The sequence below is a fragment of the Sparus aurata genome, chromosome 4 (genome assembly GCF_900880675.1).
Source record: "Sparus aurata chromosome 4, fSpaAur1.1, whole genome shotgun sequence".
Lineage (NCBI taxonomy): Eukaryota > Metazoa > Chordata > Actinopteri > Spariformes > Sparidae > Sparus > Sparus aurata.
Window position 1 is genome coordinate 25656720 of NC_044190.1, and position 12847 is coordinate 25669566.

The following is a 12847-nucleotide window of genomic DNA, read 5'->3' on the forward strand; positions in this document are numbered from 1 at the left end:
AAAAAATCTAGAATCCATCACACATGGGTGAATTTATTAATAACAAAAACTTGCAAATGTTTGCCACATGAAAATGAAATGTTTTCATCCATCAATGTGTTTTGTTTTCTCCCCGTGTAATGGTAAACTTACACATAGTTCTAAATAAATCCTCCAAAAAACAGAGCTTGCATATCGTTACAGACTCAGACGGCGAAATTATGACGATCATTTCAATCATATTCCATTATGATGTTCTCCTCAGTCACATTTCCCTGCACGCTGCAGAAGGGGAAAGTTGAAGATTGTTCTGTTTGATGAAGCTGTAGAGTGTTTGCTCGCTGTCTGCAGGGACTGTCTTGAAAACAATCTATCTGAAACTCCCCCGCTGAGCAAAATGTTAAATAAACAAAGGCGGGGATAAACAAAATCTCTCCATTTCAATGTCACTGAGAAGAAAGCTAACATTTTAATGCTGCCATTGTGAAAAGGGAGGTGGCAGCCATGACACGATCATCATTTAAACTTTGGACACATGCTGAAATGATTTTGTTTTCTCTCAAAATAGTTAATTATAAATATGGTAGCTCTTGAAATATAATTGTAATACTTGCTTCAGGCATTAGGCAGAGAAATAATCTCTCCTACTCGTGGGTTTCCTGATTTACCTTTCCTCCGGGAAAACAATTTAAGACCTCCTGATTTCAATAAACATTATTTCTAGTGACACAAAATAACAGTATTTGGGCTAAAAAGTAAAATAAAATAAGGGTTGTATAGCACAAGTAAACATACTTTTGGAAAAGACATAGTTATAGATTGTGGTCGCATAGAGAAGCTGTTGCACAATAGAATCGGCATGACAGGGTAAGTGTACAGCGCAAATGCTGCAGTATAACTTGATATCTTTTGTAACTGTTACCTCGAACCTTTGCTGAAGTTATACTGACTCAATGTAGGCACATATGAACTGTGGAGTAACCCAGGGTCCTGTCTTTAGCACACTGGTTTGTCCCACTTAATGTCATATCATGAAATCAGGATTCATTGTTACACTGACAACACTCAACATTCTCTCTCCATTGACCTTACCAACTTTATGAAATCAGACATTCACTATCAGTACTTTATTAAAAAACTGGATGACACAAAATGTCTCATAATTAACCTTACATAAATCTCAGCTTTCATTATCATTCTTGACATTCTTGACAAAGTGTCGTCTTTGATAGCAGACAAAGAGTGAATAAATAAAAAAAGAATGGAACAGCATGGTCTCTAACTGTGGCAAGCAATTTAAAATATTTGATTGTGTCGGCCTTACTTGTATGATATGGTTGCTTGATTACTGCAATTTGCTGCATATTTATTTCCACCACAATTATTATTTAGACTGCATTTAGCAGCCAGAATCAAACTACACATACTGTTCTTTTCTTTGTGGCCCCAAAAGGACGTCTGTGCTGTCTTCTTAATGGCTCCGTTCCTGTCTGAGGAAATTAAGAAAGCCGAAGTAGAATCTTTCAAGTCTCAATTAAAATCTTAGTGTGTGTGAGACCAACTTCTACTTGTACTCTGTCAGTTTTCACTCTCTGTTTTAGAATTTCTCTTAAATATTTCACCCATCCGATCATTCTGATTTCATTTTATTCTCTGTTATTCTCAATCCATGATTCAGATGATTATTACAATTTCTGTAAATTGATTTTGTATCTATTTATCAATTAACTGAGTACTCATTCCCGCTCTAAATTACAGTTACAGGTGATACTGTGATATATGTTGCACAGAACATAACCATAACTCAATTTTGCAAATTCATGTTGTAGACACAAGGGGTTTATGCTTTCCTTCTGCTGTATGAAACTATCTATTACTGTGCAAAAAACTTCACAAAAACAATTACATTACAATTTGCAAAGAGTCTGCAACCTCCAGACGCAGCAACAACCTGTTATTTTGCAGATAAAAGTGTTGAAATGATTTTTTAAAAATAATTTGATTAAAATTATGGGTTTCATTAAAGCATGGAAAAGATGTTTAAGTTTTAGCATGCAGTTACGAAACTGTAATGAAAAACTTCCACCGAATATTGCGCTGCATCACAGAACTTTGACGACATAAGTTTTTTAAGAAGTTGGTGCAAGTAGGGCTCTTTTATGAGTGATTTGAAGAGTGACAGGCAGTGGTCATGCAGGAAATCAGCCAATAAAGTCATAACTGAGTGATTTGAGTTCGACATTGGTTCCATCCCCTGCCTACTCTAATCCTGAGCCCCAGTGTCTGAAATTCCCCTTGCCCATCCCTGTGGCAAAGCCTGCAGAGACCTATGGGTGAGACACAGACTGAGGTGTAACAGGAGAGGGGCCTGAGCCGAGTGGCTGTTAAAGTGCCTGATGTGACCATGACCACTTCCAGAAACAATTTAATTCCACGGCTTCAGCCATCTCCAGCTGATCTACTCCTCCAAGGTCATTAACTGTGCCACAGAAGGTCACATGATTAATGAGTGACAGACCCTCTGGTGCAATAATGTGTATCAACGTGGCCCATTAATTAGACAGGGGGGCCAGAGAGAATGAATGGCCAGGGACAGCTTGGCCCCCTCACAACCCCTGTCCTTCCCAGACCCCATTTTTCATTTTCATCTGCACAAACAGACACATATAAACCACTTATAATATTCCCAAAATACCATCTCTTCCAAAAGAGAGAGAAATAAAATCGAATCATGTATAGACTGAAGCAATATTTTTTAACTGGACTAATATCGCAATATTAACATTGTAACATTATAACCAAACACACAATAACTCAAAAAGCAGGCGTTTTTCTGAGTCTAAATGGCCGTGGTTCAGTACAACTACACAAGTCCAACCTCTGCTTAGAAGTGCTGTGAGCACTGGCCTCAGGTTGATCTGGGTATCAAGCATCAGAACGCTCTGTTGTTGCAGTCCTTTTCCAGGACTATGATAAGCACTGTGCATTACTGAGGGCAATCTCCAAGAGGAAATGAAACATTCTGCTGCCACAGACCGGCTTTATTAGAAGACAACAAGTCCGGCCTCTCAGGATATACAGATCAGGAGATTTAATTGATGCTGACTGACTGTCAATGCACTCCTATAGCTGGGAGAAACAAGAGTGTTTAACACTGCTCCACTGTAAATAGTATTCATTTCTCAGTCTAATCAACTTAATGCAATTCCAATAAGTCCATTTCTTAGAGTGGCCTTGTTGATTTGAAACCTCATAGCCCTCTGTTTTATTTTCACCAGTGCCAACAAATGTAATGGCTGCTAAGTATATTGGGCAATAATATAAGAATGCTCTACATCCAGTGCATGCATTTCAATTTTACCTTGAGGTCACAGCATTATGGATAAACCCCAGTGGGGTCATTAATCATAAATATGTACACTGTATGTAATAACAACCAGTAGGGTGAAATAGACTTCGAGGAAGGTTTCAGATGAGAACTTGTGTAAAAGCAGGGGACACAGTGGCTGTGTAAATATCTGTGTAAACACATGTCATCAGTTAACCCCCTGCACCTGGGTCAGTGCTTTCCCAAAGCTAGCACACACTCAGGCAGTCAGTATATGCATATGGAAGTACACATTTCCAACTGTTATTGTCGCAGAAACATGATAAGCAGTGACAGGTTGAGCCAAATTCACTCGGCGCACAACCAGGAAAGCTACATGTTTTGGAAAAACAAAAAAAAAAACAAAAAAACACAGAGATGTTGAGATATATGTTTGTGTAATGATGTTTTATCGTGAGACGAATTCTGGGTCACGAGATATTCATCTGTCGTTATGAATATGGAGGAATAATAATTTATGAGGCACGCCGATAATAAACATAATTTTGAAAGGTGCGGCTGACATTTTTTTTACACTGCTTTTTATAAATGAACAACGAAAATAAAATTAAAAAAAAATATTCTTGCATCTTATCAAACAGTCAGAGAACCCCTTGACCCTTCTGAATAAAGCATCTCTCTGGAGATTTGACACACATCTCTCAGCACAGATCTGAAGACAGCCATGGATGCTGTTTGCCCTCTGATATATTTTTAATATTCAGATCATATCAAATATGTCCTCTTTCAATAATTGATCTATCTATCTATCCACCAGCAACATAACACATGCTGAGCTCTGGCACGTGATTTCTATGCCCCAGTCAGTATATCTCCTTCCCTGTTTCCAGTGCGATGAGGAGAGCTGCCCTTGGCATGCTCCAACGAACCTTGTGACCACAGACTCGCCATCGGCCGTTATGTTTATGTTTATTTAAGGATGCACCAATGTCACCGCTTGTTTACGATAAAATACTTCTGTCTTTAGATATTTTATATATGCATATTGTGCCGCATGTTAGCACCCAGCTTGAACAACATGTCTTTAATTGTAAAGGTCACACATGCACCGACAGCTGCTGCAGAACATATATCTATTTCATAAGGTATACACTAAAACATTTTTCCTTTTCGGAAAGGAACACAGTGCAACACAAACATATCAGAGTCTAATGGAGTGAGTGTTTTTCATCCCGTCTTTTGACCAACAGCATCTCCTGTGGTGGCTCATTTCCTTAGTGCAAGAGGTTCCCACCCTCCATCGCAGCCAGGCTTCAGGGGGCATGGCGGATAGAATGCGAGATGGAGGGAAGGAGCAAAGTAGAAGAGGGGAAACCATGCTGGGAGAAAGGAAATCTTCCATGTGCAGAAGCAGAGTGGCTAGAGGACATTTCACGCTAATGGCGGACGGGCCAATTGAAATGACTGCAGCGCTGCATGATTTGAAGGTCAGGAGACAGCGGATTATATTCCAGTGGTGGCGAAGGGGGATTGGAGGAGTAAAATGGTGCCTCTCCACCACCACCACCCCGCCCCCTCCTCCTCCTCCTCTCCTGAATTATTGCAGAACAGCCAAGATGGAATCAACATAGCACCGAACCCCAACATCATTACACTTACACAGAGCACAACATGAAACACATCCCATTGCTCCGGTCTTGCCTGCGCTTATACATCATAATGAGAAATTCTGCTCTGGAAAAAAATTCAGGAGCTCAGTTTGCAAAACCGAACCGCACAGCGAACCACCCTGCTCACTATCTATATTTAAACTCTTTTCATTATGTAACCAAATTGTATTTACGCTCTCCAGTAGCACCATTAAAAAATTATATTTGCGCGAGCGATAAGGTCAAGAGCAAACTGTGATAAAATGTTGTTCATAAAACAAGTATTTTGCTCGTGAAGGCCAAACACAATAAGGCTTTCTCAGTGAACTGCCACTGCTCTTATTTTTATCCTTGAGAAGGCATCATAATAGAGCAAACAATTAGATTTCCTCCTGTTGACATGGGTGACACACTGGATGAAACACCATGGCTGAAAAAGCAGGGTGACAGATGAGGATGCAAAAGTTACTCACACATGAGAAAAGCGTAAAGTGATTATGCACATGACCGCAGTAATAAGCTGTAATAAGATGTGGAATGACCATACGTGTTTGCTCCAGACACTGTGCCGGGCAGGCTAACATGATTATGTCGTATTTTCATCCAATGGTTATTAGAGGTTTAAGGGCAGAAGGACCTGGAGCCTGACTTGCAAACAAATATAAAAACATCAACAAATGAGGCAACAAGGATGTCAAGCAGAATTGCAGAAATCAGGGACATTAATGTAATTAAACTAAACCCCTTGAAGGCATCAGCTTCTCTATCTGCTTGGTGTGTTTTCATGACTTCCGGAAGGCTGTGCCATTTTTCACAATCAACATGAGACATTGCACATGTCTCTGGAATTCTGACCGTCGAAGTGTCTGTGTTGTGTATCTGACTTTCAGATGCACCTGCTTTAGTTTAAAAAAAAAAAAACCTGTGTCCATGCAGAGGCAGGGATTTAGATGCAGCTCTTTCCGGAGTCAGTAAACACTGTCGGTATATATTTGCAGGCAGCGTCCAATCCAAGCTGCTCTACGACACTGACAGCACCGAGGTGGACACCTTATAGGAAGAGAGCAGGTGCCACTCTGCGTGAATGGGCCAATAGACAAGTTTGTGTTGTTGAAGGAGGAAAAACACACGCACTTACTACCATGCAGGCATTCACACACTAACAAAAGCCACACAACCAAATCAGTGAATTTAAAAAAATAATCATTTCAAATATCTTGTGAGGCTCTATTGTATTGAACTATACAGATGAAGGAGGGAAAGGGTGGATGCTAGAAAAACCTTGTGAAGCCTGGACGTGAAAAAAACAAATGCTTCAAGCGTCTGTTTGTGTTTCTCCTGTATGTTTTAATAAGTGAGAAAAATAGAGGAGGAGAGAAAAGAAAAGGAGCTTTGTTGCATGTTTTTGCAAACTTGTTTGGATTTCTATGTGTGAATATATATGCATATATGTAACAAAAAGTCTAAAAAGGGTTTGTCCAGACTATTATGTACTAACGTGTTGTTTTGCTGGCGCAAGGTTTTTTTATTTGTCAAATTTATAGACAGGAAATGAACTTACATCTGGTTAACTACTAAATCCACAGAATATTATATTGCAAAAGTGGCAAGACAAATATATTTTCGTACTTTCTGTTTGATCTCAGTTTAAAGAAGAAGAGGAATTATTTCTATTACAAAATTTTTAACAAGAAAACAAAAAGCGTTGCCATAAGGATGCCATGTCAGTACTAAAAAAAGAGTAAGCACAGGTTCCCCCCAGGTCAGTAGTGTTTCATGGCCTGTGCACTAGTGCATAGGATGGAGAGAGAGAGAGAGAGAGAGAGACAGAGAGACAGAGAGAGAAAGAGAGAGAGGCAGAGATGGTGCTAAAAGTCTGCTCCCCTGCTGCATGCTGTGCTTGTAAAACTCTACAGGAGATAACAGACAACCAAGGTAGCCCAGTCAATCCAGTGCATGTTTGAATGGCTGACCATGTTAAGCTCTTAAAGCAGGCATTAATCCTGGATTTTAGGAGCAGAGCTAAGTTTGGCACGTTATCATGGCAAGGCCCAGACCTTAGCTGGAGTTCAATCACTATGCAGAAGCCCTGACAGCCCAAGTCACACAGGCCTAAGACACGACCAGCACTACAGTCAGACTGAAATAAGAGGCATGCTCGTACAAAATGAAGTAAACTGATCAGTAATTGGTAAGTGTTGTATGCTATATTTACAACTTCATTCCTTAGTATTTTGATTAACTAAAAACAGACACAAAAAAATAGATTTTTACTGGTTATGTATCATAAAAGGGATATACATTTTTCTTCATCCGAGAACTGAACGATTTATCCGTAGCTTCATGTGCTGCATTCTAGCAAAGATTTGACCTGACTTCTGGTTCTCGTAGAGCCTGAGTGACCTCTCTGGCCAGCCTCAGCCTCAGCCTCAGCACTAGCCTCGCCCCTCGAGACATAGACAGGCCAGAACAGAGCAGAGCCTTCTCTGTTCTACCCGACTCCAGACACACACGGGCCACAGCTCAGATCAACATCTGAGATAGCTGTGCAGACAGACCAACATATTGAGAGCTGACAGCTCCTGACCATGCATCTGCAAAAGTAGCATCATCATGTTTTAGCAGTGGCACAAATACCCATCAGCCAACACGGCAGCGGCAGGCGCGTGGTCACGTGAAAGCATCCACAAACAGATGCGCATGCATGGACATGGACACACACACACACACACACACACACACACACACACACACACACACATGCCGCACACCAATCCTAGGGTGCAGTCAGAGGGCTTGGGCCAAGGCTTAGGGCTAGAGCATGGGCTTAGGGAACTGGGTGTGCTTGCTGGCAGATGGGGGATATTAGGGGCAGTGTGTTGACTGATAAATCTTCCTGCACGCTGTAGGACCTGAGTTATCATCTGACATATGAAAAAATACCAGAGAAGCTGTGGAGAAAGGAAAGGAAATTAAATGAGAGGGGGATGAAGGAGGGGAGCAAGCCAGCGTTGTAGCAGGCATCTGTTTTGCTCCTCATCCTCTCCCACGAACACACATACACACAAACACACAAACACACACACTGTCAGTTCAATCTACATATCAGATTTCATTCATGTTTCTACATTTATTCTGCTTGTGTCATGAGCACAACCGTAGCTAAAACACTGTACGGCTAATACCGTGTCAAAAATAGTCTTGTACGCTTGTAAGAATACCTGCTACTTCCTGTGTGGGGTTTATGGAGCTCAGAATCTGGATCATCACTGTGTGACAGTCTTCATTTATGTATATTGTTTACTGTGTGCAGAAGATAAAAAGACCCCCACTGATAGTTATTAAAAATTGCATGACATTTTGATTTAAAATTTAATTATAATAGTCTGAGCGCAAAGAGAAAAATATGAAATTGAATAGTCTCTTTTATTTTCGTGTCTTTTCTTCCTAATTTGGCAGAGAGGGCTCATGAAGGAGAGTGCCTGATGGCTAGCTTTTTGGCACAGTGTGTTGATAAACCCTGGAGTATGATAGTCCTTTAATTTGTGTCAGGAAAGCAAGAAAATCTTTGAGAAAGTCACACTTTTCCTTTAACTGTATGTACACTCACTTGCCAGTTTATTTGGTACACCTGACTAAATCTAATGAGTTTTAGAGGTGGTAAGTTAACTTTGAAGTGATTGAGTGTAACTGCTTCACTGAGGGGGGCCTGTAATGTTTTTTCCACCCTATTGTTCTTCTTTTTTAATCAATGAGGGTATATTAAATTTGTGCTTTTGATTAACACACCCCCATAATGATCCCTGTCAGTAAACACAGTGATTCTTCTTATTATTTGAGCTCATACAAAGCCAAATTGTCAGGGTTAAAATCCCTCTGAAAGTGCACACATAAACAGGGTTAAAGTCCACAATCTCCACACTAAGACATGTTTGATATTTTGAACACCTGCCCAGGAGCCATGTCAGCTCTGTGAGTGAACAGATAATTCTCCAATCAACACTTGTCGACTCCAAATAATTGCAATTGAAAAAAATCAACACTTATTAACACTGGGGGGAGTAGCTGTGCATGGCATTTGGGGTTTTTATGTGTGTGTGTTAGTGAGTGTGAGTAAGTGAGTAAGTGAGTTAGTTAGTGTGTGTGTGTGTGTGTGTGAGGGAGAGAGAGAGAGAGAGAGAGAGAGAGAGAGAGAGAGAGTCCAAATGGATTTCAGCACTAGAATAAATCACTGTCGCCACAGAAACAAGCCGACAGCTGTGATGGATAGCTGAAATTTTTGTGTTGATGTCTTTAGTATTGCTGACAATTTGGTAGTCCTGGCTTTTCCACTTTTCCTGTGCTTGCGTGTGGCTAAACACATCTAAATGCTGGCACACACCCCATGTACCACGTCACAGTATTCCACACCTGCTCAAAATGTTCCTTTTGGATAAAAAAAATCTAGATTCGGTGGGTTTGTGCCACATAAAAAAAAGCTTAAAATGCTAAAATCATAAACTTAAAGTACATTCTGAACTATTTTTTTATGTTGTTAATGATTCAAAATAATTAGTAAGTAACTTTAAACATCTGAATAATTTTACAAAAGTGTTTTGTCATTAAGAAGAAAACTTTCTGTAATTAAACAGTGGACATCATCTTCTTGAGTGTGTGTGTGTGTGTGTGTGTGTGTGTGTGTGTGTGTGTGTGTGTGTGTGTGTGTGTGTGCACTATGGTCATGTTTTTTTTTGCACCTGTACACACTGACCCTCTCATTGGGTAATATGTTGCCATCTGACACAGTGACTGTGAGGGGTGTTAGGAAGATACACTGTCTGTCAACACCGTCCACTCAAACTGAGGATGAAAAAGTGATTTCCTCTTTTTTTTTCTTTTTTTTTTCGGCACAACCCGCTTTACTCCCAGTCCTGTTATCTGGCCCACTCCAACGCTACTGGTCGGCGACTCTGCCCCTGCCCTAAATGCACTGTCACACCCTTCTCTAGTACACAGCATCACAGCACAGCAAGCACACACACACACACACACACACACACACACACACACACACACACACACTTGATGGAGTTTGGTTACTGTACAAATTCCCAAAAAAAAGAAACATTTGCTTTTTTCCACATAAGCTGCACATAACGCAATGTAAACAATCTATACACCTAAGCATAAAGTTATGTAAACACAAGAACACTATACACACACACACACACACACACACTCTCTCTCTCTCTCTTTCTCTCTCTCTCTCACACCGCTCACTCTCTCTCTCTCGCTCTCTCTCTCTCTCAGACACACACACACACACACACACACAAAGTAAAGAGTTGGGCCGCTCTAAGCCAGCCCCCCCACATCCAGTGTTTCCATCTGCTCTCACCTGGCAGGATCAAAAAGAGCACACTTCCCACAAACTTACAAAGAATCAATACTTTCTCCAGCAAAACAAAGCAGCCACAGCCTCAGCCTCAGTCCCAGCTCCACACTAACTGTACTCAAAGTACTGTAGACTGAAAGAAAGAATCCACAGAGCAGAAATTAAAAAAGGATTTACTGACCTTACTGTCTGTTTTTTTCCTCCCTGTTCTCTCTGACGTCCAATCCCCTCTTTTTCTTCTGCTCGCTCTTGTCCTCTAAACCTCTAGTCTAAGTAAGTCATGCAGGAGCTGCTTCCTGCTCCTGCACAGCCCTACGCCACTGTATTAGTCTGATTTCACACTCTGCAGCCTAGCCTCTTGTCCTGAAGGGGACGGTGAATGTGCTGCTTATTTAGAAGCCGGCGCGCACTACCTGGGCTTGTAGGCAGCTGTTTAAAGCACGAGGCAACATCCAGGGTGCATAATACCCCCTCTTCCTTACACACACACACATCTTCTCTCTCTCTCTCTCTCTCTCTCTCTCTGTCTCTCTCTCTCTCTCTCCCTCTCGCTCAAACACACACATGCACACACTCACTAGCTGGCTGGCTGGCTCAGGCAAGATACAGCACAAACACACATGCGTACACACACACACACACACACACTCACTCATGAACACACGCACGCGAGCAGGAGTGGAATACACACACACGCACGCACATGCACAAGCGGTCTGTCAGAGGTCTCTCTACCTTGGCTGGGATAGCAGGCAGTGTGAGAATACACACACAGGCACACTGAGATGGGCTGGCTGCTCCGTTCTTCTCTCTAAGTGTTTAGAAGACAATTTCAACAAGGGATTGCTCCCAATCTACTAGGGTGATCCACATGGATGAGTTATAATATGCTTGCCACTCTCTCCCTCTCTCTTGGCCCCCCTCTTCTTCCTCTGTTCACCCCCCCTTCTCTCTCTCTCTCTCTCTCTCTCTCTCTCTCTCTCTCTCTCTCTCTCTCTCTCTCTCTCTCTCTCTCCCTCTGTCTCTCTCTCACTCTTTCGCTCTCATGCTCGTTGTTTTAGCCTATTATCGAGCCGTCACCGCTTTCAGTTCAGGAGGAAAGCCTTCCCTTCTTGGATTCTACATTTCTCTTCCCTCTGGATGTGCATGAGATGGGGCCAAAAGACTGACTCCACCTGAATGTGTATTAGTGAAATGCATTATTTATTGCAAAGCTGCATTCATTTTTTTTTTCCCCTGATATGCTGGTGGACACGAGGGGGAAGGGAACAGCGGTGGTGGCTGCATCAGCAGCGAAGGGGTGTATTTGCAGTGTGTGTATGTTTGGGGGAGGCAGGGGTGGTGGTAAGGGGGGGTAGGGATGAGGGGTCAGGATTTGGGATAGTGGGGGTCTGAAAGGGAGGTGAAAAGAATACATAAGATATGATTTTAATTTATTTATTTATTCACTGACTGGGATTGCCTTATCATCCAGGGTGCCGCTTAATGACATCACTGCTGGCTTCTCCAGGCTGTCCCAAATCACACTGCCACTTATTTTTTTCATCAAAAAATGTTTGTGTGTGTGTGAGAGTGTGTGTGTGTGTGTGTGTGTGTGCGCGCGTGCAGGCGTGCGTGTGTGTGTGTCTGACAGAAAGAAGGATAAAGTAAGAGAGTGAGGTAGACAATCACAAATAGCAGGAAAAGGCACAAATATCAAAAACACAGCTCACTTGTAGAAGCATTATTCTAGTGTCGTGTTAAAAAGTGCCAGAAAATGTAAGTAAAGTTTTTCATTATACATACAAAAGATGATTTTTTTATATATATATTTAAATCCACAAACCACGCTGTCAGACGAATGTAATCAGTTTTACTTCAAGCAGAAACAGTGATTGTCACAAGATGGGTAAAATGGCTCTGTTTATTAAATTCGCAATTAAAACACCTCATTCAATTTACTAAGTAAATTAAAAAGTGATGAACATTTGATTTGACTCACTTTTTACATCCAAATTAATTTAACAATTTTTGTAATGAGATTACTCTAATTTTGTTAAATGTAATCAATTTCTCCAGCTCCTTAATTACATTATTAATTTAAATCAAAAGTCACTTTACTTCTGTTACATTTGACAATATTTATTATAAAGATTTCCCAACAAACTTATGTTGTTATTTGTTTATTTATATGAATAATTAATATGATTGATAATGATAAGTCGTCTGATTGAACCAAGTTTTAGTGGATAAAGAAAGAAGACTTTCAATAAAGCAAATATATTGAAATTTTCAATACCAAACACAGACAACATCTGCCTTTCTGTTTGACCCGTTAGATATTCAAGAAGATTTGAACAAAAGCCGGATACTGCCTCTGCACTTATGCTGAACTGTTTGCAGGTTTTCAAGAACAAAACAAGTTTTATAAAGGTGTAATAAATGCATGATGTATATCAATGGAAGGATAAGATTACAACCAAACGATTAAAAAACGGTATCTCAGTTTGAGAAATTCACACGTGGGCCACACACACT

The 12847-nt window shown here is 40.9% G+C and overlaps 1 protein-coding gene across 17 annotated transcripts in view; it reads right to left on the minus strand.

The window, feature by feature from the left end:
* The window catches only part of zfhx3b (zinc finger homeobox 3b), a 349963-nt gene that overhangs the window by 206295 nt on the left and 130821 nt on the right, over positions 1-12847 (minus strand). Inside the window, exon 1 of one of the 17 annotated variants that reach the window (XM_030413366.1) lies at positions 11066-11167. The exons of 15 other annotated variants lie outside the window; for them this stretch is intronic. The gene's annotated coding sequence lies outside the window, so the exon portion shown is untranslated. Of the gene's footprint in view, positions 1-10511; positions 10830-11065; positions 11168-12847 lie in introns of those variants that run through there. One more of the 17 variants, XM_030413367.1, reaches the window with a different exon arrangement.